Source organism: Papio anubis, chromosome 12 (genome assembly GCF_008728515.1).
Source record: "Papio anubis isolate 15944 chromosome 12, Panubis1.0, whole genome shotgun sequence".
In the NCBI taxonomy this organism is placed as follows: Eukaryota; Metazoa; Chordata; class Mammalia; order Primates; family Cercopithecidae; genus Papio; species Papio anubis.
In genome coordinates, this window is record NC_044987.1 from 48,651,461 (window position 1) to 48,678,245 (window position 26,785).

At 37.3% G+C, this 26,785-nt stretch overlaps 1 protein-coding gene and 1 non-coding gene across 8 annotated transcripts in view; one reads left to right on the forward strand and one right to left on the reverse strand.

Moving 5' to 3' along the window:
* The window catches only part of DLG2 (discs large MAGUK scaffold protein 2), a 2,166,350-nt gene that overhangs the window by 150,891 nt on the left and 1,988,674 nt on the right, over positions 1 to 26,785 (forward strand). The gene's annotated exons all lie outside the window — the stretch shown is intronic.
* On the reverse strand, positions 2,711 to 2,817 carry LOC116269971. The gene has a single exon (XR_004177761.1). It is a non-coding gene; the product is annotated as a U6 spliceosomal RNA (small nuclear RNA).

Here is a 26,785-nt window from a genome sequence, read left to right on the forward strand (position 1 = left end):
CAGCTGTTAGAAATATCAATAGGTTAAATATAAGACATATCAAATAGTTGTTGTTATTTTTTTGAATAACAAAAAGATACTTCTAACAGCATGACAGCAAGACCAGTCAGGTGGGATAAGTGAATGTTATGAGCCTGAAGAAAGGTGGAGTAGATAAAAATGGAGATTAAGACATGGAAGGAGCTATTAGAAAGTAGAAGTTTATACCTTGCTAGTGATTAAATGGGGAGTCAAGAAGACATACTAGTGAAAGATAAGTGCTCATTGAAGATACTACCATTACTTAGAAAGAATCCCAAAACTCATAGAACTAATTAACTCTAAGGTTTCATCTGATAAGTTCATGTGAAATATTATTGGTTTGCTCAGTATTGACATCCCAAATTTGTCTCTTGAAGTACAAAATCTGGCTTGATTTTTAAAATCCATAATGTTTACCTTTTTTCCTTTGGTTCATATTAAAAACTCTATTTTTAATTTTTTAAATTTCTTTAGATTCAGAGGGTACATGTGCAGGTTTGTTATATGGGTATATTGTATGATGTTGAGGTTTGGGCTTCTAATATTCCCATTACCAATTGAACGTATTACCCAATAGGTAGCTTTTCAACCCTTTCTCCCTTCCCTCCCTTTCCCTTTCTGGAATCCCCAGTGTTTATTTTTTTCCCATCTTTTTCACCATGTATGCTCCGTGTTTAGCTCCTACTTATAAGTGAGAATATGCTATATTTTGTTTTCTCTTTCTGTGTTAATTCACTTAGAATAATGGGCTCTAGCTGCATCCATGTTGGTGCAAAGGTCATGATTTTGTTCTTTTTTATGTCTGTGTGGTATTCCATAGTGTATACGTACCACATTTACTTTGTCCAGTTTACTGTTGATGGGCACCTGGGTTGATTCCATGTTTTTGCTGTTGTGAATAGTGCTGCAGTAAATAAAATGAGTGCAGGAGTTTTTTTGGTAGAATAGTTTATTTTCCTTTTGGTATATACCCAGTAATGGGATTGCTGGGTCAAATGATAGTTTCACTTTCAGTTCTTTGAGAAATATCCACACTGCTTTCCAAGGGGCTAAACTATATCCACACTGCTTTCCAAGGGGCTAAACTAATATACATTCCCACCAATACTGTATGAGCATTGCCTTTTTTCTGCAACCTCACCAACATCTGTTATTTTTTGACTTTCTATTAAAAAGTTGTTACTAAATAAGTTGGTATTAGTATGACATGTATCACACTGAGCAAGAATAAACCTGGCTAGGAGAGTGATTTATTAAATGATGGTTTTATCCATTTTTGACAGTGATAGTAAAGTAGGCACTGTTTAACTCAAGATATGTTATGTATAGATACGGTTATATTATTTATAGAGAAAGGTCACTGTATAATATTTAGAGATACAGTATCCAAAGGCACTTAATTCAGTATTTGATGAAGACAGTCAAATATTAGTTTTTAAATATCTCAACCCTTGTTTTTGAATAAAAACTGTATGCATTCCACTCTACAGTTAACTTCAGCATGCATAGTCACTTCAACTAAGTACTTATCCATTGTGTTCTGTCTACTTCTTTGCTAAAGGAATGATGAGAACCCCTTACTAGTGTGGCCAAGAAAATAATCTTTGCTTTGCACCAGGTTGGAGTTCTTTGTTATTGCTAGTTTTCAAATCCCTTCCTTCTGGTTCCACAGAAATCTTTCTTTCTGCTGTGCTTATTGCTGTACCTGTTCTTTGGCAATGAACAGGGGAAAAGAGCCACTCCTTCACTGCAATCCACACTGAAAATGGATCTCCTATTATACAATATTATGATCCTTCCTGAGAAACACCATGAAACTGCAGTCAAATATTTTTATTTTGCACATTGGTATGAACAATTGATATTTCATTTTGAAGCTTCAAATGTTTACCAGCCTTGTCAACATAGTAAGACCCCATCTCTGCAAAAACCAAGAAATTAGCCAGGCTTGGTGGCACACGCCTGTAGTCCTAATGCCTGTAGTCCTAGCTATTTGGGAGGCTGAGGCTGGAGGATCGCTTGAGCCCCAGAGTTTGAGGCTGCAGTGAGCTATAATCCTACCACTGCACTTCAGCCTGGGCAACAGACTGAGACTCTGTCTCTAAACAAAAAAATAGCAAAAAAGAAACTTCAAGTTTTCGCAGTGTGTTGGAAAATCCCTATTTGGTGTTTGAATAATTGAAACATTTAATCTTAATGAAGGATGAAGCCTCAGTGATACATTTCCAAGACATGCATAATCCCTTATATTGCATTCTTGAAAGATGATCATTTAGGTTCTGCTTGATTACTTGCAGTAATGGGATGCTCAGTCTCTGAGGCAACCCATTTTATTGTTAGATGGGTTTAGTTGTTAAATTGTTATAATCTCTGTTCTAAGACAGATGTCATTGAATTCTTGAAATTAGTAACTCAAGTCTATTGGCTTCTTACTGTTCTTAGGATTAAGACATATTTCTTATCCTGGCCTATCAGTTCTTCCTGGTATGGCTTCTGCCTATCTCTTCAACCTCATATTGTATGATTCTTTTCTTAACCAATCACTTCTAGCCAGACTGGCTTTCTTTTAGTTTTTCTTTCTTTGTTTTACTCTTCTATAGAGGCTTTTCTTTCACTTTCCTTCATCCTAGGTAGCTCTCTTCCTAATTTTCTTTCAGCTTTCACCAAACTAACCTTTTTTTTTTTAATTAAAAATATGGAACACTTCATGAATTTGTGTGTCATCCTTGTGCGGTGGCCATGCTAATCTTCTTTGTATCATTCCAATTTTAGTATATGTGCTGCTGAAGTGAGCACCAAACTAACCTTTGTCTTTTAGATCTCAGCACAATCATTTCTTTAATTAAGCATTCTATGATCTGCCTCATTAGATCAAATTCTCCAGCTATATGCATTCATAGTGCTCTGTACTTCTTTGTAGCTTATATCACAGTTGTGATTTTAATTCATCAGTGATTAATAATGTATTTTTAACCTCTATCCCAGTATTTTTATTCACTATGTATCATCAGCATTTATCACAGCACCTGACTCATGGCACGTGTGCAGTAAATATTTGTTGAATAAAATGAGTAAAAAATAATAATAGATTTGCATTTTAGATACATTGGAAGATATTGGTTCTTCTATATGACAATACTTTAAAAAATGTTGAGATGCTAGAATGTGTCTTTGTCTTTCAGATGAAAAGGCTATACATATCCTGTCCTTAGATTGTGTTTCCTCTGAAAAACCACAGTCCTCCCCCATCCTGGTTGCTTGCTCTCTTCTGCAAGCATTCAGATTAGTCAGTGTGCCTTGTATTGTATAGGAAGGCACTTGTTTCTTAAAGTGAGGCCCCACTTTTGAGAATTCCTGTAGGTTCCAGAAATCTATGTTAGAATAATAAATAGCTTTTATGAGATTAGCCTCTAGAGTATGATTTTAAGCTTTTGGTTTATTTTACATGCAGTAGTTTAATTTCCATATGGATCATCTTTTGAAGAAAAGCTTTTGGTTTCTGTTAGATTTATTTCTTTACAGGACTCAGGTGTAGATGGGCATGGGATTCCTTGAACCATGATTAAAAGAAATTTATTTCTGTATCCCTAAAAATCACTGTGAAATTTTTTGTGTAAGTGAAATCATGAGCTTCAAAATCAGTAATACGGAGTAAGTATTTCTTGGACAGCATTTCAAAATAAAAACCCATATTCACCCTTGTGATTTAGGAGGAAACAATGAAAGTTGCAGCAAGTAGAAATTAAAGACTGAAATAAAGTATACTATTACATTTTTATATACTTCAACATCAACACAGTCAGTATATGTGTATGTTGGTCATTGTTAGCCTTTCTCATATAGATTAGATAGCAAGTTAATAAATGTTTATTGCTTGTCTACTATCTGTCAGATACTAAGCTAGGTGCTATTTTACTGTCTCAGAATAATAGCTTATGTTTCTGTTTATAAAGTTAATACAATTTCAAAGTAGAACATTTGGAAAATACAGAGAACACAAATACTTTTACCCTCTACTGTTAACACTTTAGTATGTTTGTTTTTATTTAATATTCATTTAATAACTATTGAGTGCATATAATTTGCCATCAATTGTTCTAGAAACTAGGGATATATCAGTTAACAAAATACATGAAATTCTTGTTCTTATGGAGCTTACTACCTAGTGAGGAGAGATATAAAATAAAGTACTTAATATGTCAGCTAGTAAGCACCACAAAAAATAAAACAGAGTAGGGCGATAAAGAATATACCTAAGGTAGAAAGGAAAGATATTTCTAATAAAGTGACATTCGATTAGAGAGCTGAATGACTTGAGAGAGGTATAGGGTTAATCAGGCAGAGGGAATGGCACATGCAGGGCTTTGTGGCAAGAATGTACATGGTGTAGATGGCATATTGGAGAAACATCAAACTTGTCACTGTGGCTGCAGCAGAGGGAGCAAAGGAGGGATCTGACTTGTGTTTAAAAAGATCCACTGTCAAGCTGGGTGGAGAATGACTTTGACGAGTTGACAGAAGTAGGCTTCACACGATTGGTAATAACAAACTTCTCCGAGCCAAAGGATGATGTCTGAACCCATCACAAAGAAGGTAAAAACCTTGAAAAAAGAGTACATGAATGGCTAACTAGAATAAACAGCATAGAGAAGACCTCAAATGACCTGATGGAGCTGAAAACCATGGCATGAGAACTACGTGACACATGCATAAGCTTCAGTAGCTGATTTGATCAAGTGGAAGAAAGGGTATCAGTGATTGAAGATCAGATGAATGAAATGAAGTGAGAAGAGAATTTTAGAGAAAAAAGAGTAAAAAGAAACAAACAAAGCCTCCAAGAACTATGGGACTACGTGAAAAGACCAAATCTACGTCTGATTGGTGTACTGGAAAGTGATGGGGAGAATGGAACCAAGTTGGATGACACTTTTCAGGATATTATCCAGGAGAACTTCTCCAACCTAGCAAGGCAGGCCAACATTCAAATTCAGAAAATACAGAGAATGCCACAAAGATATTCCTCGAGAAGAGCAACTCCAGGAAACATAATTGTCAGATCCACCAAAGTTGAAATGAAGGAAAAAATGTTAAGGGCAACCAGAGAGGTTGGGTAACCCACAAAAGGAAGCCCATCAGACTAATAATGGATCTCTCAGCAGAAACTCTATAAGCCAAAAGAGAGTGGGGGCCAATATTCAACATTTTTAAAGAAAAGAATTTTCAACCCAGAATTTCATATCCAGCCAAATTAAGCTTCGTAAGTGAAGGAGAAATAAAATCCTTTACAGGCAAGCAAATGCTGAGAGATTTTGTCACCACCAGGCCTGCCTTACAAGAGCTCCTGAAGGAAGCACTAAACATAGATGGGAACAACTGGTACCAGCCCCTGCAAAAACATGCAATATTGTAAAGACTATCCATGCTAGGAAGAAACTGCATCAACTAACGAGCGAAATAACCAGCTAACATCATAATTACAGAATCCAATTCACACATAACAAGTTAACCTTAAATGTAAATGGGCTAAATGCCCCAGTTAAAAGACAGAGACTGGCAAATTGGATAAAGAGTCAAGACCCATCAGTGTGCTGTATTCAGGAGGCTCATTGAACATACGGAGAAATACATAGGCTCAAAATAAAGGGATGGAGGAAGATCTACCAAGCAAATGGAAAACAAGAAAAAGCAGGGGTTGCAATCCTAGTCTCTGATAAAACAGACTTTAAAACAACAAAGATCAAAAGAGACAAGGAAGGCCATTACATAATGGTAAAGAGATCAATTCAACAAGAACAGCTAACTATCCTAAAGATATATGTGCCCAATACAGGAGCACTCAGATACATAAAGTAAGTCCTTAGAGACCTATAAATAGACTTAGACTGCCACACAATAATATTGGGAGACTTTAACACCCCACTGTCAGTGTTAGACAGATCAATGAGACAGAAAGTTAGCAAGGATATCCAGGACTTGAACTCAGCTCTGCACCAAGCAGACCTAAGAGACATCTACAGAACTCTCCACTCAGATCAAGAGAATATACATTCATCTCAGCACCACATTGCAATTATTCCAAAATTGACCACATAGTTGGAAGTAAAGCACTCCTCAGCAAATGTAAATAAACAGAAATCACAACAAACTGTCTCTCAGACCACAGTACAATCAATTTAGAACTCGGGATTAAGAAACTCACTCAAAACTGCTCAAGTACATGGAAACTGAATAACCTGCTCCTGAATGACTACTGGGTACATAATGAAATGAAAGCAGATATAAAGATGGTCTTTGAAAACAATGAGAACAAAGACACAACATACCAGAATCTCTGGGACACATTTAAAGCAGTGTGTAGAGGGAAATTTATAGCACTAAATGCCCACAAGAGAAAGCAGGAAAGATCTAAAATTGACACCCTAACATCACAATTAAAAGAACTAGAGAAGCAAGAGCAAACAGACTCAAAAGCTAGCAGAAGGCAAGAAATAACTAAGATCAGAGCAGAACTGAAGGAGATAGAGACACAAAAAACAGTTCCAAAATCCAGGTGCTGGTTTTTTGAAAAGATATACAAAATTGATAGACCACTAGAAAGACTAATAAAGAAGGAAAAAGAGAAGAATCAAATAGATGCAATAAAAAATGATGAAGGGGATATCATCACTGATCCCACAGAAATACAAACTACTATCCGAGAATACTATAAACACCTCTATACAAATAAGCCAGAAAATCTAGAAGACATGGATAAATTCCTGGACAAATACACCCTCCTAAGACTAAACCAGGAAGAAGTTGAATCCCTGAATAAACCAATAACAGATTCTGAAATTGAAGCAATAATTAATAGCCTACCAACCAAAAAAAGTCCAGGACCAGATGGCTTCATAGCTGAATTCTACCAGAGGTACAAGGAGGAGCTGGTACCATTCCTTCTGAAACTATTCTGTTCAATAGAAAAGGAGGAAATCCTTCCTAACTCATTTTATGAGGTCACCATCATCCTGATACCAAACAAAGCCTGGCAGAGACACAACAAAAAAGAGAATTTTAGACCAATATCCCTGATGAACATCAAAGCAAAAATCCTCAATAAAATCCTGACAAACCGAATCCACAGCACATCAAAAAGCTTATCCACCACGAAGAAGTCAACTTCATCCCTGCAATGCAAGGCTGGTTCAACATATGCAAATCAATAAACGTAATCCATCATATAAACAGAACCAAAGACAAAAACCACATGATTTTCTCAATAGATGCAGAAAAGGCCTTCAAAAAATTCAACAGCCTTTCATGCTAAAAACTCTCAATAAACTAGGTATTGATGGGACGTATCTCAAAATGATAAGAGCTATTAATGACAAACCCACAGCCAATATCATACTGAATGGGCAAAAATGGGAAGCATTGTCTTTGAAAACTGGCACAAGGCAGAGATGCCCTCTCTCACCACTCCTATTCAACATAGTGTTGGAAGTTCTGGCCAGAGCAATCAGGCAGGAGAAAGAAATAAAGGGTATTCAGTTAGGAAAAAAAGGAAGCTACTTTGCCCCTCTTTGCAGATGACGTGATTGTATCTTTAGAAAACCCCATCATCTCAGCCCAAAATCTCCTTAAGCTGATAAGCAAATTCAGCAGTCTCTGAATACAAAATCAATGTGCAAAAATCACAAGCATTGCTATACATCAATAACAGACAAACACAAAGCCAAATCATGAGTGAACTCCCATTCACAATTGCTTCAAAGAGAATCAAATACCTAGGAATCCAACTTACAAAACGTAAGATGTGAAGGACCTGTTCAAGGAGAACTACGAACCACTGCTCAACAAAATAAAAGAGGACACAAGCAAATGGAAGAACTTTCCATGCTCATGGATAGGAAGAATCAATATCATGAAAATGGCCATACTGCTCAAGGTAATATAGATTCAATGCCATCCCCATCAAGCTACCAATGACTTTCTTCACAGAATTGGAAAAGCCTACCTTAAACTTCATATGGAACCAAAAAAGAGCCCACGGTACCAAGACTATCCTAAGTCAAAAGAACAAAGCTGGAAGCATCATGCTACCTGACTTCAAACTATACTACAAGGGTACAATAACCAAAACAGTATGGTACTGGTACCAAAACAGAGATATAAACCAATGGAACAGAACAGAGCCCTCAGAAATAATACCACACATCTACAACCATCTGATCTTCTTTTACAAATCTGACAACTACAAGAAATGGGAAAAGGATTCCCTATTTAATAAATGGTGCTGGGAAAACTGGCTAGCCATATGTACAAAGTTGAAACTGGGTCCCTTCCTTACATCTTATACAAAAATTAATTCAAGATGAATTAGAGACTTAAATGTTAGACCTAAAACCATAAAAACCCTAGAAGAAAACCTAGGTAATACCATTTAGGACATAGGCATGGGCAAGGACTTCATGACTAAAACACCAAAAACAATGGCAACAAAAGCCAAAATGGAAAAATGGGATCTAATTATACTAAAGAGTTTCTGCACAGCAAAAGTAACTACCATCAGAGTGAACAGGCAACCTACAGAATGGGAGAAAATTTTTGCAATCTACCCATCTGACAAAGGGCTAATATCCAGAATTTACAAATAACTTAAACAAATTTACAAGAAAAAATCAAACAGCCCCATCAAAAAGTGGGCAAAGGATATGAACAGACACTTCTCAAAAGAAGACATTTATGCAGCCAATGGACACATGAAAAAATGCTCATCATCACTGGCCATCAGAGAAATGCAAATCAAAACCACAACGAGATACCATCTCACACCAGTTAGAATGGCAATCATTAAAAAGTCAGGAAACAACACGTGCTGGAGAGGATGTGGAGAAATAGGAACACTTTTACACTGTTGGTGGGACTGTAAACTAGTTCAACCATTGTGGAAAACAGTGTGGCGATTCCTCAAGGATCTAGAACTAGAAATACCATTTGACCCAACCATCCCATCACTGGGTATATACCCCAAGGGTTATAAATCATGCTGCTATAAAGATACATGCACATGTATGTTTCTTGCAGCACTATTCACAACAGCAAAGACTTGGAACCAACCCAAATGTCCATCAGTGACAGACTGGATTAAGAAAATGTGGCACGTATACACCATGGAATACTATGCAGCCATAAAAAAGGATACATTCATGTCCTTTGTAGGGTCATGGATGAAGCTGGAAACCATCATTCTGAACAAGCTATCGCAAGAACAGAAAACCAAACACCACATGTTCTCACTAAAGGTGAGAATTGAACAATGAGAGCACTTGGATACAAGGTGGGGAACATCACATACTGGAGCCTGTTGTGTGGTGGGGGAAAGGGGAGGGATAGCATTAGGAGATATACCTAATGTAAATGACAAGTTAATGGGTGCAGCACACCCACATGGCACATGTATATGTATGTAACAAACCTGCACATTGTGCACATGTACCGTAGAACTTAAAATATATTTAAAAAATCCACTGTTTTAGTGTTTTCTGTTGCTTGCAACAGAATACCTGGGAATTAGAGATAATTTATAGAGAAAAGGAATTTATTTTTGCAGTTATGGAGGCTGAGAAGTCTATGGTCAAGGGAGCACATCTACTGAGGTCCTTCTTGCTGTTGTGGGCTCTGTAGAGTCCCAAGGCAGCACAGAGTGTCTGTCACATGGTGAGGGGGCTGACCGTGCTAGGCCAGGCCTCTGTTATTTCTCCTTCCTCCTCCTCTTCTTCTTCCTCTTCTCTCTTCTTCTCCTTCTTTGTTCTTTCCTCCTTCTCCTTCTTCCTCTTCTCTCTTCTTCTCCTTCTTCCTTCTTTCCTCCTCCTCCTTCTCCTTATTCCTCTTCTTTCTTCTCCTTCTTCCTTCCTTCCTCCTCCTCTTTTCTTCTCCATCTTCTCCTCCCTCTTCCTCCCTCCTCCTCCTTCTTCTCCTCCTTCTCTTTCCCTTTCTCCTTCTCCTTCTTTCTTCTTTCTTCTTCCTTTTTCCTTCCTCCTTCCTCCTTTCCTCCTTTCCTCCTCCCTTCCTTCTCCACCTCCTCCTTTTCTTCTTTCTTTCTTACAGGGTCTCACTGTGTTGCCCAGGCGGGACTACAGTGGTGTGATCATAGCTCACTGCAGCCTCAATCTCCAGGGCTCAAGTGATCCTCATGCCTCACCCTCCTGAATAGCTGGGACTACAGGTGTGCGCCATCATGCCCAACTAATTTTTTGATTTTTAGTAGAAATAAGGTCTTGCTACATTGCCTAGCTTGGTCTTGAACTCCCGAACTCAATCCGTCCTCCCACCTTGGCCTCCCAAGGTGTTAGAGTTACAGGCATAAGCCACCATGCCTGGTCTTTGTTTCTCTTCTTATAAAGCCACCAGTTCCACTCCCATGATAACCCATTAATCCATGAATAGGATTAATTCATTCATGAACGCAGAACTTTCATGAACCAATCACCTTTTAAAAGCCCTACTGTTCAATACTGCCATATTGGAGATAAGTTTCAACATACATTTTGGAGGGAACATTCAAACCATAGCACCCATCTTGGATATTTTATGAATAGGCTATATGGGAAAGAGTAAAAACAGGGAGACTGGTTAGAAGTCAACTGCAATGGAAAGGGCAAGAGAATATAGTGATTCAGATCAAAGCATTGAGAAGTGGCTGGATAGCAAATATGTATTGTCATTAGAATTTGTGGATGGATTCTAATGACTCAAAGTAGGGGAGTAAGAAAAGAAGTGCCAAGAAAAGTATTTTTCTTCAGTCTTTTAAACCTTAACCTTAAAAAGTTTGAATGCAAAAAAGTATAGAATATAATGGTACAGTGTAGTTACTGTACAGTGTAATAAGTAATCACCTCTGTATGCAACGCCTGAAATATATACTTTATAAATTCTTTTGGTTCTTTCTTCTTCATACTGGAGTATGCTTATGAGATTCATCTATGTTGTAGGGAATAGTGTTAGTTTGTTCATTTTTTATTGCTATATATTATTCTATTGCAGGATTATGCTGTAATGTATCCATTCTAGAGTGTGTAGACATTTGGGTTGTTTCTAGCCTTCACTATTAAAATCAGTGCTGCTATGAACATTTTTATATGTGTATCCAGGCACACATGGGTTTTTCTAGTGTATATTTCTTTTCTTAAAATTTTACTTTATGTTCTGGAATACATGTGCAGAATGTGCAGGTTTGTTACGTAGGTATATGTGTGCCATCTGGTTTGCTTCACCTATCATCCAGTCATCTGGGTTTTAAACCCCACATGCATTAGGTATATGTCCTAAAGCTCTCCCTCTCCTTGCCTGCAACCCCCAACAGGCCCCAGTGTGTGAGGTTATCCTCCTTGTGTCCATGTGTTCTTATTGTTCAGCTCCAATTTATAAGTGAGAACATGTGGTGTTTGGTTTTCTGTTCCTATGTTAGTTTGCTGATAATGATGACTTCCACCTTCATCCTTGTCATACTGCAAAGGACGTGAACTCATTCTTTTTATGGCTGCATAGTATTCCATGGTATATATGTGCCACATTTTTTTTTTCTTTTTATTATACTTTAAGTTCTGGGTTACATGTGCAGAACGTGCAGCTTTATTACATAGGTATACATGTGTCATGGTGGTTTGCTGCACCCATCAACCTGTCACATACATTAGGTATTTCTCCTAACGTTATCCCTCCCCTAGCCCACCACCGCACACAGGCCTCAGTGTGTGATGTTCCCCTCCCTGTCTCCATGTGTTCTCATTGTTTAACTCCCAGTTATGAGTGAAAACATGTGCTGTTTGGTTTTCTGATCTTGTGATAGTTTGCTGAGAATGATGGTTTCCAGCTTCATCCATGTCCCTGCAAAGGATGTTAATTCATCATTTTTTATGGCTGCATAGTATTCCGTGGTGTATATGTACCACATTTTCTTTATTCAGTCTATCATTGATGGATATTTGGGTTGGCCTTTGGGTATATGCCTAGTAATGGGATTGTTGGGTTAAATGGTATTTCTAGTTCTAGATCCTTATAGAATTGCCAATTTTTCCACAACCTCTCCAGCATCTGTTGTTTCCTGATTTTTTAATGATCGCCATTCTAGCTGTCTTAGATAGTAACTAATTGTTTTGATTTGCATTTCTCTAATGACCAGTGATGATCATTTTTTCATATGTCTTTTGGCTGCCTAAATGTCTCCTTTTGAGAAGTGTCTGTTCATATACTTTGCCCATTTTTTGATGAGGTTGTTTGATTTTTTCTTGTAAATTTGTTTAAGTTCTTTGTAGATTCTGGATATTAGCCCTTTGTTAGATAGATAGATTGCAAAAATATTCTCCCATTCTGTAGATTGCCTGTTTACTCTGATGGTAGTTTCTTTTGCAGTGCAGAAGCTCTTTAGTTTAATTAGATTCCATTTGTCAACTTTGACTTTTGTTGCCGTTGCTTTTGGTGTTTTAGACATGAAGCCTTTGCCATGCCTATGTCCTGAATGATATTGCACAGGTTTTCTTCTAGGATTTTTGTGGTCCTAGGTCTTATGTTTAAGTCTTTGTTCCATCTTGAGTTGATTTTTGTATAAGGTGTAAGGAAGGGTCCCAGATTCAGTTTTCTGCATATAAGTAGCCAGTTTTCCCAACACCATTTATTAAATAGGGAATCTTTTCCCCATTGCTTGCTTTTGTCAGGTTTGTCAAAGATCAGATGGTGGTAGATGTGTGTTGTTATTTCTGAGGCCTCCGTTCTGTTCTATTGGTCTATATATCTGTTTTGGTACAAGTACCATGCTGTTTTGTTTACTGTAGACTTGTAGTAAAGGTTGAAGTCAGGTAGTGGTATGCCTCCAACTTTGTTCTTCCTGCCCAAGATGTCTTGGCTATGGGGGCTCTATTTTGGTTCCATATGAAGTTTAAAGTATTTTTTTTTCCAATTCTGTGAAGCAAGTCAGTGGTAGCTTGATGGGAATGTCATTGAATCTATATTACCTTGAGCAGTATGGCAATTTTCATGATATTGATTCTTCCTATCCATGAGCATGGAATGTTCTTCCATTTGCTTGTGTCCTCTTTTATTTCATTGAGCAGTGGTTTGTAGTTCTCCTTGAAGAGGTCGTTCACATCCCTTGTAAGTTGGATTCCTAGGTATTTGATTCTCTTTGAAGCAATTGTGAATGGGAGTTCACTCATGATTTGGCTTTGTGTTTGTCTGTTATTGATGTATAGCAATGCTTGTGATTTTTGCACATTGATTTTGTATCCAGAGACTTTGCTGAATTTGCTTATCAGCTTAAGGAGATTTTGGGCTGAGACGATGGGACTTTCTAAAGATACAATAATGTCATCTGCAAACAGAGACAATTTGACTTCCTCTCTTCCTATTTAAATACCCTTTATTTCTTTCTCCTGCCTGATTGCCCTGGCCAGAACTTCCAACACTATGTTGAATAGGAGTGGTGAGAGAGGGCATCCTTGTGTTGTCCAGTTTTCAAAGGGAATGCTTCCAGCTTTTGCCCATTCAGTATGATATGACTGTAGGTTCATCATAAATAGCTCTTGTTATATTGAGATATGTTCCATCGATACCTAGTTTATTGAGAAATTTAAGCATGAAAGGCTGTTGAATTTTTTCAAAGGCCTTTTCTGCGTGTCTGGAGATAATAATGTGTTTTTTGTCGTTGGTTCTGTTTATGTGATGGATTACATTTATTGATTTGCATATGTCGAACTAGCCTTTCATCCCAAGGATGAAGCTGATGTGATCATGGTGGATAAGCTTTTTGTTGTGCTGCTGGATTCAGTTTGCCAGTATTTTTTTGAGGATTTTTGCTTCAATGTTCTTCAGGGATATTGGTCTAAAATTCGCTTTTTTTGTTGTGTCTCTGCCAGGCTTTGTTTGGTATCAGGATAATGGTGACTTCATAAAATGAGTTAGGGAGGATTTCCTCCTTTTCAATTTTTCAGAATAGTTTCAGAAGGAATGGTACCGGCTCCTCCTTGTACCTCTGGTAGAATTCGGCTGTGAATCCATCTGGTCCTGGACTTTTTTTGTTAATTTTCTGTCTCATTGTTCTGTCTAGTATTGACAGTGGGGTGTTAAAGTCTCCCATTATTATTGTGTGGGAGTGTAAGTCTCTTCATAGGTCTCTAAGAACTTGTTTTATGAAACTGGGTGCTTCTATATTGGGTGCATATATCTTTAGGATAGTTAGCTGTTCTTGTTGAATTGATCTCCTTACCATTATGTAATGACCTTCTTTGTCTCTTTTGATCTTTGTTGGTTTAAAGTCTGTTTTATCAGAGACTGGGATTGCAAACCCTGCTTTTTTTTGTTTTCCATTTGCTTGGTAGATTTTCCTCCATCCCTTTATTTTGAGCCTATGGGTGTCTTTGCACATGAGATGGGTCTCCTGAGTACAGCACACCAATGGGCCTTGCCTCTATCCAGTTTGGCCGTCTTTTTCTTTTAATTGGAGCATTTAGCCCATTTACATTTAAGGTTAATAATGTTATGTGTGAATTTGATTCTGTTATTATGATGCTAGCTGGTTATTTTGCCTGTTAATTGTTGTAGTTTCTTCATAGTGTCAGTGGTCTTTACAGTTTGGTATGTTTTTTCAGTGGCTAGTACCAGTTGTTCCTATCCATGTTTAGTGCTTCCTTCAGGAGCTCCTGTAAGGCAGGCCTGGTGGTGACAAAATCTCTCAGCATTTGCTTCTCTGTAAAATATTTTATTTCTCCTTCACTTACGAAGCTTAGTTTGGCTGGATGTGAAATTCTGGGTTGAAAATTCTTGTCTTTAAGAATGTTGAATATTGGCCCCCCATCTCTTTTGGCTTGTGTTTCTGCTGAGAGATCCGCTGTTAGTCTGATGAGCTTCTCTTTGTGAGTAACCTGACATTTCTCTCTGGCTACCTTAACATTTTTTTCCTTCATTTCAACCTTGGCAAAATTGACAATTATATGTCTTGGTGTTGCTCTTTTCAAGAAGTATCTTTGTGGTGTTCTCTGTATTTCCTGAATTTGAATGTTGGCCTGCCTTGCTAAGTTGGGGAAATTCTCCTGGATAATATCCTGAAGAGTGTTTTCTAACTCGGTTCCATTCTTCCTGTCACTTATTGGTACACCAATCAAATGTAGATTTGGTCTTTTCACATAGTCCCAGATTTCTTGGAGGCTTTGTTCATTTGTTTTCACTCTGTTTTCTCTAATCTTGTCTCCTTGTTTTATTTCACTGAGTTCATCTTCAGTCACTGATATCCTTTCTTCCAGTTGATCGAATTGGCTATTGAAGTTTGTGTATGCTTCACTAAATTCTCATACTGTGGTTTTCAGCTCCATCAGGTCATTTAAGCTCTTCTCTACACTGGTTATTCTAGTGAGCCATTTGTCTAACCTGTTTTTCAAGGATTTAACTTCCTTGTGATGGGTTAGAACATGCTCCTTTAGCTCAGAGAAGTTCGTTATTACTGACCTTCTGAAGCCTACTTCTGTCAGCTCATCAAACTCATTCTCCATTCAATTTTGTTCCCTTGCTGGTGAGGAGTTGTGTTCCTTTGGAGTAGAAGAGGTGTTCTGGTTTTTGGAATTTTCAGCCTTTCTGCTGTGGTTTCTCCCCATCTTTGTGGTTTTATCTAGCTTTCATCTTTGAAGTCAGTGACCTTTGACTGTAGTCTCTGAGTGGACATCCTTTTTGTTGATGTTGATACTATTCCTTTCTGTTTGTTAGTTTTCCTTCTAACAGGCAGGTCTCTCAGCTGCAGGTCTGTTGGAGTTTGCTGGAGGTCTACTCCAGACCCTGTTTACCTGGGTATCACCAGTGGAGGCTGCAGAACAGCAAATATTGATGCCTGATCCTTCATCTGGAAGCTTCATCCCAGAGGGCCACCCGCCTGTATGAGGTGTCTGTTGGCCCCTACTGGGAGGTGTCTCCCAGTCAGGCTACATGGGGATCAGAGACCCACTTGAGGAAGCAGTCTGTCCATTATTGGAGCTCGACCACCATGCTGGGAGAACCACTTCTCTTGTCAAAGCTGTCCATCAGGGACGTTTAAGTGTGCAGAATCTGTTTGCTGCCTTTTGTTGAGATATGCCCTGCCCCCAGAGGTGGAATCTGGAGAGGCAGTAGATTTTGCTGAGCTACAGTGGGCTTTGCCCAGTTTGAGCTTCTCTGCCACTTTGTTTACAATGTGAGCATAAAAGTGCCTACTCAAGCCTCAGCAATGATGGATGCTCCTCCCTTTGCCAAGTTCCCATGTCACAGGTCAATCTCAGACTGCTGTGCTAGCAGTGAGCAATGCCCCTTGGGAGTGGAACCCACTGAGCCAGGCACAGGAGGGGATCTCCTGGTCTGCTGGTTGTGAAGACTGTGGGAAAAGCACAGTATTTGGGCAAAAGTGTACTCTTCCTCCGGGTACAGTCACTCATGGCTTCCCTTGGTTAGGAAAGGGAAATCCCCTGACCCCTTGCACTTCCTGTGTGATGCAATGACCCACCCTGCTTTGGCTGACCCTCTGTGAGCTGCACCCACTGTCCAACCACTCCCAATGAGACGAACCAGGTACCTCAGTTGGAAATGCAGAAATCACCCATCTTCTGTGTCGATATCGCTGGGAGCTGTAGACCAGAGCTGTTCCTATTTGGCCATCTTGGAAGCCAATCGTATGTCACATTTTCTTTATGCAGTCTATCATTGATGGACATTTGGGTTGGTTCCAAATCTTTGCTATTGTAAATAGTGCTGCAGTAAACATACGTATGCATGTGTTTTTATAATAGAATGATTTATAATCCTTTGGGCATATACCCAGTAATGGGATTGCTGGGTCAAATGGTATTTGGTTCTACATCCTTGAGGAATCACCACATTGTCTTCTACAATGGTTAAACTAATTTACACTCCCACCAACAGTGTAAAAGCATTCCTATTTCTCCACATCCTCACCAGCATCTGTTGTTTCCTGACATTTTAATGATCACCATTCTAACTGGCATGAGATAGTATCTCTTTGTGGTTTTGATTTGCATTTCTCTAATGACTAGTGATGATGAGCTTTTTTTCATGTTTGTTGGCCGCATAAATGTCTTCTTTTGAGAAACATCTGTTCATATCTTTTGCCTACTTTTTCATGGGATTGTTTGTTTTTTCTTGTAGTTTTGTTTAAGTTCCTTGTAGAGTCTGGGTATTAGACCTTCATCAGATGGATAGATTTCAGAAGTTTTCTCCCATTCTGTAGGTTGCCTGTTCACTTCTAGAGTATATTTCTAAGAGATGAATTGCTGGATTTTAGAGAATGTGATTCTTCTATGTAACTAGGTATTGCCAGCTTTCAAAGTTGGTATACCAAGTTAAACATTCAACAACAGTGGTTTTATATTGTTCTACATCTTTGCCAAAACGTTTATTGTCAGTACTTTTGCCAATGTAGTCGATGAGTATTTGCTTATTGTGGTTTTAATTTGTATTATTTTAATTATTAATGAGTTTAATATCTTTCTATGTTCATTGGCCATTTGTATATTATTATTTTTGTAAAATATCTGTTTAAGTCTCTTGACCACTATTGTAACAGGTTGTCTTTTCTTACTGATATGTGGGACTTTGTTATAAAATCCATGACTGAGGCCTTTGTTGGTTGTTTAATGGGATAAATGTCTCATTTAGTGACATGTTTTTCACTATTTTTTATGGTATCACTTTTACTCTATGGTTGTTGCTTTTTGTGTTTTCTTTTAAAAAACCACTCCACAACCTAAAGTTATTTAAGTATATCTTTTATATTTCTTTGAAGAGCTTCATAATTTCTTGTTTCATATTTGGTCTTAACTTTCTTTTAAAACCAAAACTCTTTAATGGTTTATTTTGCAAATGTGCTTTTGAAATACTTAATTTATCATTTTTATGAGGTTAATTAATCTTTGGACTCTCTAAAGATAAAACACACTGAAGGCATTTTCCAAGAGTATTTTATAAGCTTATTAATATATAAAAAGTATGTCAGCAGCCTAATCTAGGACACTGTCTTACTTTTAAGATTAAAAAAAGCCCCTCCAAATTTGAACATTGCTTACTTTCCTTTTTCTTAAAAAATCTTTTTTGTGTATGCTTTGCTACCTAATGCAGTGGAGTGAATGAAATAAAGATAGTGGTTCTGTTTTTTTCAGTTACCACATCAACCAAGATTTTGGACTGTAAATGTATAACTAGATAGAGTGAGCTATTTTGTTCAGAAAATTTTTTTTTTGAGAACAATTACCTTTTTTTCTAAGGCTTTAATTATTTTCTACCTTGTTTGGAGCATGGATAATTTACCAAAAATCAATAAATGTTATGAAGGAAAATAAAGTAGAGTAAGATAAAAGATAGTGAGCTTTGCTGTGGTTCAAGTGATGGTGTTCCCTCCAACATTCATGTTGAAATGTAATTCCCAATGCAACAGTATTAAACATGTAATCTTTGGGAGGTAATTAAGTCATGAAGGCTCTGCCCTCACAAGTGGGATTAGTATCCTTATATAAAGGGTCAAGTTGGCTTTATTCTCACTCTCTGTCTCTTCTATCCATATGGCTGTAATTTCCCCCCCCTTCCTTTCTTTCACTATCTGGCTCCTGGCTCCGCCCTGTCCATTACCTTCCATTCCCAACCTCCATTTCCTGGGCTCATTCTTTCTCATTCTTTCTTTCCTTTTGTCTTTATCTCCTCCTCCTTCCTTCTTCCCTCCTTCCCTCCTTTCCTTCCTCCCTCCTTCCCTTCTTCTCTCTCTCTCTTTCCTCCCTTCCTTCCTTTCTTTTCTTCTTTCTTTTCTTCCTTTTTCTTCTTTCTCTTTCCTTTTCCTTCCTTCCTTCCTTCCTTCCTTCCTTCCTTCCTTCCTTCCTTCCTTCCTTCCCTTCCTTCCTTCTCTTTCTTTCTTCCTTCCTTCCTTCTCTTTCTCTTTCTTTCTTTCTTTCCTTCCTTCCTTCCTTCCTTCCTTCCTTCCTTCCTTCCTTCCTTCCTTCCTTCCTTCCTTCCTTCCTTTCTTTCTTTCTTTCTTCCAACTCTTTCTTTCTTTCTTTCTTTCTTTCTTTCTTTCTTTCTTTCTTTCTTTCTTTCTTTCTCTCTCTCTCTCTCTCTCTCTCTCTCTTTCTTTCTTTCTTTCTTTCTTTCTTTCTTTCTTTCTTTCTTTCTTTCTTTCCTTTCTCTCTCTCTCTCTCTCTCTTTCTCTCCCCCTCCCCTCCTCTTCCCTCCCCTCCCCTCTTTTCCTTTCTCCCTCTCCTCCCCTTCTCTCCTCTCCGACTTGGGATCATGCTCTGTTACCCAGGCTGCAGTGCAGGAGCACAATCATAGCTCGCTGCACCTCAAACTCCTGGGCTTAAGCTATTCTCCTGCCTTAGCCTCCCAAGTAGTTGTTATTACAGACACATGCCACTGAACCCAGCTAAATTTCTATTGTTTATAAATTATGCAGTTCATGGTATTTTGTTTTAGCAACAGAAACATACTAAGGCAGGGTTATTTTGGATGAGGTCAAAGAAGTCCTCTTTAGAAGGTGACATTTAAGTAGAGATTTAGTGAAATGAGGAGTAAGGCTTGAAAAGATCTTGGAGAAAAGCAGAGAGAGCAGCAACTGCAAATGCCATAAAATGGAAATGAGCAAGATAGTGTGGTTGGAGTACAATGTAGTTGTAAGTTTATTCAGTTTCTAGTTGTATTTGAAAATGCTTTCAAAAGCAATTTAAAATCTGCTGGTTTTAATCTAATACATTGCACCTTATGTACTACTACCATGTGACATTTCTTGGGTACTTTAATCAACTCATCAGTACAGTTCATAAACCTCCTGATTACTAGTTGTTTCTCATTATTTCAACATATTTTTACTTGTAGTTGGCCTGCCAATATGCTATATTACTCAGGAAAATTTTTAGCCATGGTTTTTAAAATAAAGCTCTGTGGGTTTTTTTTGTTGTTGCTGTTTTGTTTTTTTACCTTGGAGTATGATACTTAGTACTAACCCCTTGAAAAGTCACTCCAACAAAAATCAACATCTTCAGCTTGAAATGTCTGACCTTCTGACTTTTAATTTAGGGCATGTAAAAGCAACTTATTTTTTCTTTTCATACTTTAACAATATGATGTTTCTCCCTATCAACCATTATTTGAGCTACTCATTGTACCTCAGGTTCAGCTGCTAGAAGTTCATTGTTTATCCTTTTAAGGTACCTCCCTAGGGACACTCCATGAATTTTAGTGTGCTGTGTAACCTATATTTTAAGTCAGACCATCCCAAATATACCCTCCCAATTTGATGCTAATATATCCAGTTGCATTCATTTGACAAAATAAAGGGAAGCAGACATTTAATTTTGTTTGTATAAATCTATTTTGTGTACTTTTCCAAAAAGAATTTGAGATGATAAAAAGCAAAACAAAAATGTTAAATATAAATGGAACATTAATGTTAAAAGAAAACAGAAATACAGATGAGTGGGGGTTACCTTAGTCATGACTATCTGATTTGAACATGAAAGTTTACACTGCAATTTTTTTTAGAAAACCATGGTATATCTAGACAGCTTCCTCTATATGAGTGGTTTGTTTTTTGTAGTTATATATAAAATGCAGATAAATGGCTTAACCGTAATTAATAGCAATTACAATTTTTTGATTGATAAATGCAAATTTTATAGCTCGGTGCAAAAGTTATTGTGGTTTTTGCCATTAATGGAGAATTTTGCTGCAATTACTTTTGCACCAACCTAATACATATTTATTGTGTGCATATTGTTTTGAAATATGCATATGTGGCGTGGCTAAATTCAACTAATTAACATGTGTATTACTTCATACAGTTATCTTTTCTGTAGTGACTACACTGAAAATTTGCTCTAAACAACTTTCAAGAATATATTACATTGTTAACTATAGTTACCATTGATTTATGTGTCTGGTTTTATGACAGTATTTTACTGTTTTGATACTCTAGCTTTGTAGTATATTTCAAAGTCAGGTTGTGTGATTCCTCTAGCTTTGATCATCTTGCTTAATATTGGTTTGGCTATTCAGCGCCTTTTGTGGTTTCACTTGAATTTTAGAATTTTTTATTTCTGTGAAAATGTCATTAAAATTTTGATAGTGATTGCATTGATTCTATAGATAGCTTTGGGTTGTATGGATATTTTAATAATACTAATACTTCTAATTCATCAACATGGGATATCTTTCTGTTTATTTGTGACTTCTATTATTTCTTTAACCAGTGTTTTAGTTTTCAGTATACAGGTCTTTCACCTCCTTGGTTAAATTTATTTCTAAGTATTTTATTTTTTGTAGCTATTGTAAGTGGGTTTTAAATAAATTTTTTTGGATAGTTTCTTGTTAGCATGTAGAAAAACTACTGATTTTTCTGTGTTGATTTTGTATCCTGCAACTTTATTTAATTGGAATAGGTTTTTGTTTGTTTGTTTGTTTGTTTGTTTTTTTGATGAGGTTAGTGTTTTTATTTGTAAGATCATGGTAATCTGCAAACAGGGACAATTTAACCTTTTTCTTTACAATTTAGGTGACTATTTCTTTCTCTTGCTTGATTGCTTTGGCTAGAACTTCCAGTAGTATGTTGAAGAACAGTGGTGAAAGTGGACATCCTTGTCTTGTTCCAGTTCTTAGAACAGCTTTATCTTTTTACTTTTCAGTATAATGTTAACTGTAGGTTTGTCATACATGGCCTTTACTATTTTGAAGTATGCTTTTTCTATGCCTAATTTGAGAGTTTTTATCACGAAGGGATGATGAATTTTATCAAATGCCTTTTCTATATCTACTGAAATGATCATATGACTTTTGTTCTTTATTCTGTTTATATAAGGTAACACATTTGTTGCATTTGTAGTATAAAATTCATTTGCATTTCTGGTATAAAACCCTTTTGATCATAATGTATTATCTTCTTATTATATTGTTAGAATCAGTTTGCTAGTATTTTGTTGAGAGTTTTTATGTATATATTCATCAGGGATATTGGTCTATAGTTTTCCTTTTTGTTGTATCCTTGTCTGGTTTTGGTATCAGGATGGTACTGGCCTCATAGACTGAATTCAGCATAATTCCCTCCTTTTTGAATTTTTTGAAAAGTTTCAGGAGGATTGGTATTAGTTTTTCTTTGCACTTTTGGTACAATTCATCTTTGTTGGAAGTTTTTTAAATTAGTGATTCAATCTTGCTACTTGTTACTGGTTTGTTCAGGTTTTCTATTTTTTCCTGGTTCAGTATGGGGAGGTTGTATGATTTTAGAAATTTATCCATTTCCTCTAGGTTTTCTAGTTTGTGAGCATATAGTTCTTCCTAATCATCTCTGATGATCTTTTGTATTTCTGTGGTATGACTGGTAATGTATGCTTTTTCATTTCTGATTTTGTTTACTTGAGTTTCCCTTATTTTTTTATTCGTTATTCTAGCTTGTGGTTTTTCAAATTTGTTTTTCTTTTGAAAGAACCAATTTTTCATTGCATTGATTGTATTATTAATTTTTTTTTTTTGGTCATTTAGTTCTGCTCTCATCTTTGTTATTTCATTTCTTCTTCTAGCTTTGGGTTTGGTTTGTTCTTGCTTTTCTAGTTCCTTGAACTAGTTGTTCAATCTAACTACTTGTTAGATTGTTAAGTTGTAATTTTTCTACTTTCTACTATTTTTTCACTATTTTCTACAAAAATAGTGCTAACAGGGAAGTTAGCACTATTTTTGCTGTGTTCCACAGGGTTTGGTACTTTTGTGTTTTCATTTTCATTTGTTTCAAAAATATATATTTTTTGTTATTTTTTTAGAGACAGGATTTTATTCTGTCACCCAGGCTGGAGTGCAGTGGCATGATTATAGCTTACTGCAGTCTCACATTCCTGGGCTTAATTTATCCTCTCACCTCAGCCTCCAGAGTAGCTAGGACTACAGGTATGTATCACTGCACCTGGCTAATTTTTAATTTTTTGTAGAGACAAGGATCTTGCTTTCTGTCCAAGGTAGTCTTGAACTCCTGACTTCAAAAAATCCTCACAGCTTGGCCTCCCAAAGTGCTACACCACACCTGGCCAAGAAAAAATTATTTTTATTTTTATTTACTCATTTTTTAACATGTCCTTTCAAAGAAAAGTTGAAAACATTAAAAAATTTCATTCATAATTTATTTGTTGACACAGTGGTCATTTAGGAGCATGTAGTTTAATTTCCATGTGTTCGTATAACTTCTGAAGTTTCTCTTGTTGATTTCTAGTTTTATTTCACTGTGATCTGAGAAGATGCTTGATATGATTTTGATTTTCAAAAATTTGATTTTTAAAGATTTGTTGAGACTTAGTTTGTGGCCTAACATATGGTTCACCTTGGAGAATGTTCCATGTGCTGATGTAAAGAATGTATATTCTGAAGTTGTTGAGTAAAATGTTCTGGTTTGGTCCCTTTTGTCTAAAGTCCAATTTAAGTTTCATGTTTCTTTGTTGATTTTCAGTCTTGATGATTTGTCTAGTGTTATCAGTGGGGGTGTTGAAGTCCCCACTATTATTGTTTTACTGTCCCTCTCTCTGTAGGTCTAATAATATTTGTTTTCTGAATATGCATGCTCCAGTGTTGGGTACACATATATTTAGAATGATTATATCCTCTTGCTGAATTGATACCTTTATTATTATATAGTGATATTATTTTTTTCACTGTCCATGACCATTTTATCTGATGTAAGTATAGCTGCTCTTGCTTGCTTTTGGTTTTTGTTTGTGTGGAATATTCTTTTCTACCCCTTTACTCTTAGTCTATGTGTTTCTTTCTAGGTAAGATTAGGTTATTATAAGCAGTATAGTTGGATGATTTTTTAATGCATTTTTCCAATCTATATCTCTTAAGTGGAGCCTGTAATTATATATGTTCAAGGTTAATATAGATATATGAGCTTTTCTTTGTCATGTTGTTAATTTTTTCTAGTTGTTTTCTAAATTATTTATTTCTTTTTCCCATCATTGTGGTTTGTAGAATTCTATAGTGGTATCATCTGATTTTTTTCTCTTCCTCTTTTGTATGTTTAATTTACCAATGAGTTTCATACTTTGTGTTTTCATGATGGTGAATGTTGTTCTGCACTTCCAAGTTTAGGACTTCACTGAACATTTCTTTTAAGGTTTGTATAGCGGTGATGAATTCTGTCATCATTTGCTTGTCTGGGAAAGACTTTATTTCTCCTTCATTTATGAACATTAATCTTGCTAGATATAGAATTATGGGCTTCCAGTTGTTTTCTTTCAGCACTTTGAATATGTCATTCCATTCTCTTCTGGCCCATAAGGCTTTTTTGGGAATACTGTTGTTTGTCTAATGGGCTTTCCTTTATAGGTAACTGGATACCTTTCTCTTGCTGATTTTAGATTTCAGTCTCTCAGTTTGAATTTAGACAGTGTATTAGTCCGTTTTCACACTGCTGATGAAGACATGCCTGAGACTGGAAAGAAAAGGAAGTTTAATTGGACTTACAGTTTCACATGGCTAGGAAGGACTCAGAATCATGACGGGAGGTAAAAGACACTTTTTTTTGTTGTTTTTGAGACGGAATCCCCCTCTGTCGCCCAGGCTGGAGTGCAGTGGTGCGATCTTGGCTTACTGCAACCTCCGCCTCTCTGGTTCAAGCTATTCTCCTGCCTTAGCCTCCTGAGTAGCTGGGACTACAGGTGCCTGACACTACACCTGGCTAATTTTTGTATTTTTAATAGAGACAGGGTTTCACCACGTTTGCCAGACTGGTCTCGAACTCCTGACCTCATGATCCGCCTGCTTCAGCCTCTCAAAGTGCTGGGATCACAGGCGTGAGGCACTGCGCCCAGCCAAAAGGCACTTCTTACATGTCAGTGTCAAGAGAAAAATGAGGAAGATGCAAAAGCGAAAATCCCTATAAAAACATCAGATCTCATGAGACTTATTCACTACCACAAGAGCAGTATAGGGGAAACTGACCCCACGATTCTAATTATCTCCCACTGGGTCCCTCCCACAGCACATGGGAATTATGGGAGTGCAGTTCAAGATGAGATTTGGGTGGGGACATAGAGCAAAACCATATCAGACAGTCTGATTATAATGTGCCATGGCAAAGTCCTCTTTGCATTGTTTTCTGGGGGTCACCAAGCCTCCTGTATGTGCATGTCTAAATGTCTTGCTAGACTTGGAAAGTTTTCATCTATTATTTTGTTAAATAAATTTTCGAAGTCCTCTGATGTCTCTTCACCCTTGAAACTACTAATAATTTGTAAATTTGATCACTTTCTGTACTGCCAATCATCTCAAAGGCTTTTCTTCTTTCTTATTTTTAAATTTTTTTTTGTCTGACTGATTTCAAAATACCTGTCTTCAAGTTATGAAATTGTTTCTTCCGCTTGCTCGTCTATTTTTAAAACTTTTGAATTTATTTTGTATTTTCTCCCATTAATTTTTCTGTTGCATAAGTTCTCTTTGGTTCTTTTTAGAAATACCTATCTTTTTGGTAAAATTTTCATCATATCCTGAGGTTTTAAAAAAAATTTTTTTTGTATTGTTTTCTAGAGTTTTCTTGGATCTCACCGAGTGTCTTTAAAATCAGTATTTTGAATTCTTGATCTGGGATTTTGTGAATTTCTTTTTTGATTGTGATTTATTGCAGGGAATTGTTGTGTTTCTTTGATGGCATCATATTTCCTTGCTTATTGCTGTTTTCTGTGCTCTTACATTCATGTCTACATATCTGGTGTAATAGTCAGTTCTTCCAATTTTTCTGAAGTTGCTTTCATAGGGGATGATTTTTCCTGATGATATATATGAGATATATATATATATATGTGTCTCATATATATATATATGTCTCATATATATATATATATGTCTCATATATATATATGTTGTGGCTGAATAGGAAGTTTTTGGCTTTGATTTTGGGGCCTGTAGTAGTGTGATCTCTGTATTTTTTTTTTTTTTTAAAGCAGCACACAGGGTCAGTTGTATCTGTGATCTTCTCGGTGGTTTAGGGTATGGTTATTAGTGGAGATGGTGGTGAAGTTATGCATGGGACTAGGACATTAGTTGGACCATTGTTTAGGTCCTGGTGGTGGCAGTGGTGGGCCAAGTGTGTCTCTTTTAAGGGCCCAGAGCAGATTACTCTCGCACCTGTTAGTGGTCCTGGAGCACCAATTCTTGGATCCCCAGGTGGCTTGCTTGGATGCTAGTAGTGGCAGGGTGGGCCAGGCTTGTGGGCAGACTCTCAGGCCCTGGGCAGCAGGCATGATAAGGGTGATGGCAGTAGCAGTGGTAAAGCAACCTACTGGAATCCAGGTGATCCATGCTGGTGTTGGTGGTGACTGCTATGGGTGGACATTCCAGTCCCCTGGCCTGCTAGTACTATGTGTGGGTGGGTGTCAGCTGTCGTGGTATCAGTAGGTTAGGTCAGCCTGAACTGAAATCTTGGCAGGACTAATCAGGTGCCAATGGTGGTAGATTGGGCTGGAGAATTTCCAGGCCTCTGGATGGCATGCTCAAGTACTTGGGGGATAGGATTAGGCAAGTAGACTTACTCACAGGCTCCATGGTAGTGTGTTCAGGCACTGGTTGTGATAGGCAGAGGCAGGGTAATTTCCAGTCTACTGGTGGAATGCTCCCTCTGGGCTTTGGTGGCTGTGCTGTGGGCCTACCACCAGGAAGGATGAGGCCCTGTCAGTTAGAGCATTGTGGGCAAGAAGCTTTGGGGAATGCATACTGCTCATGCTCTGGTCTCAAAGCAGCCCAC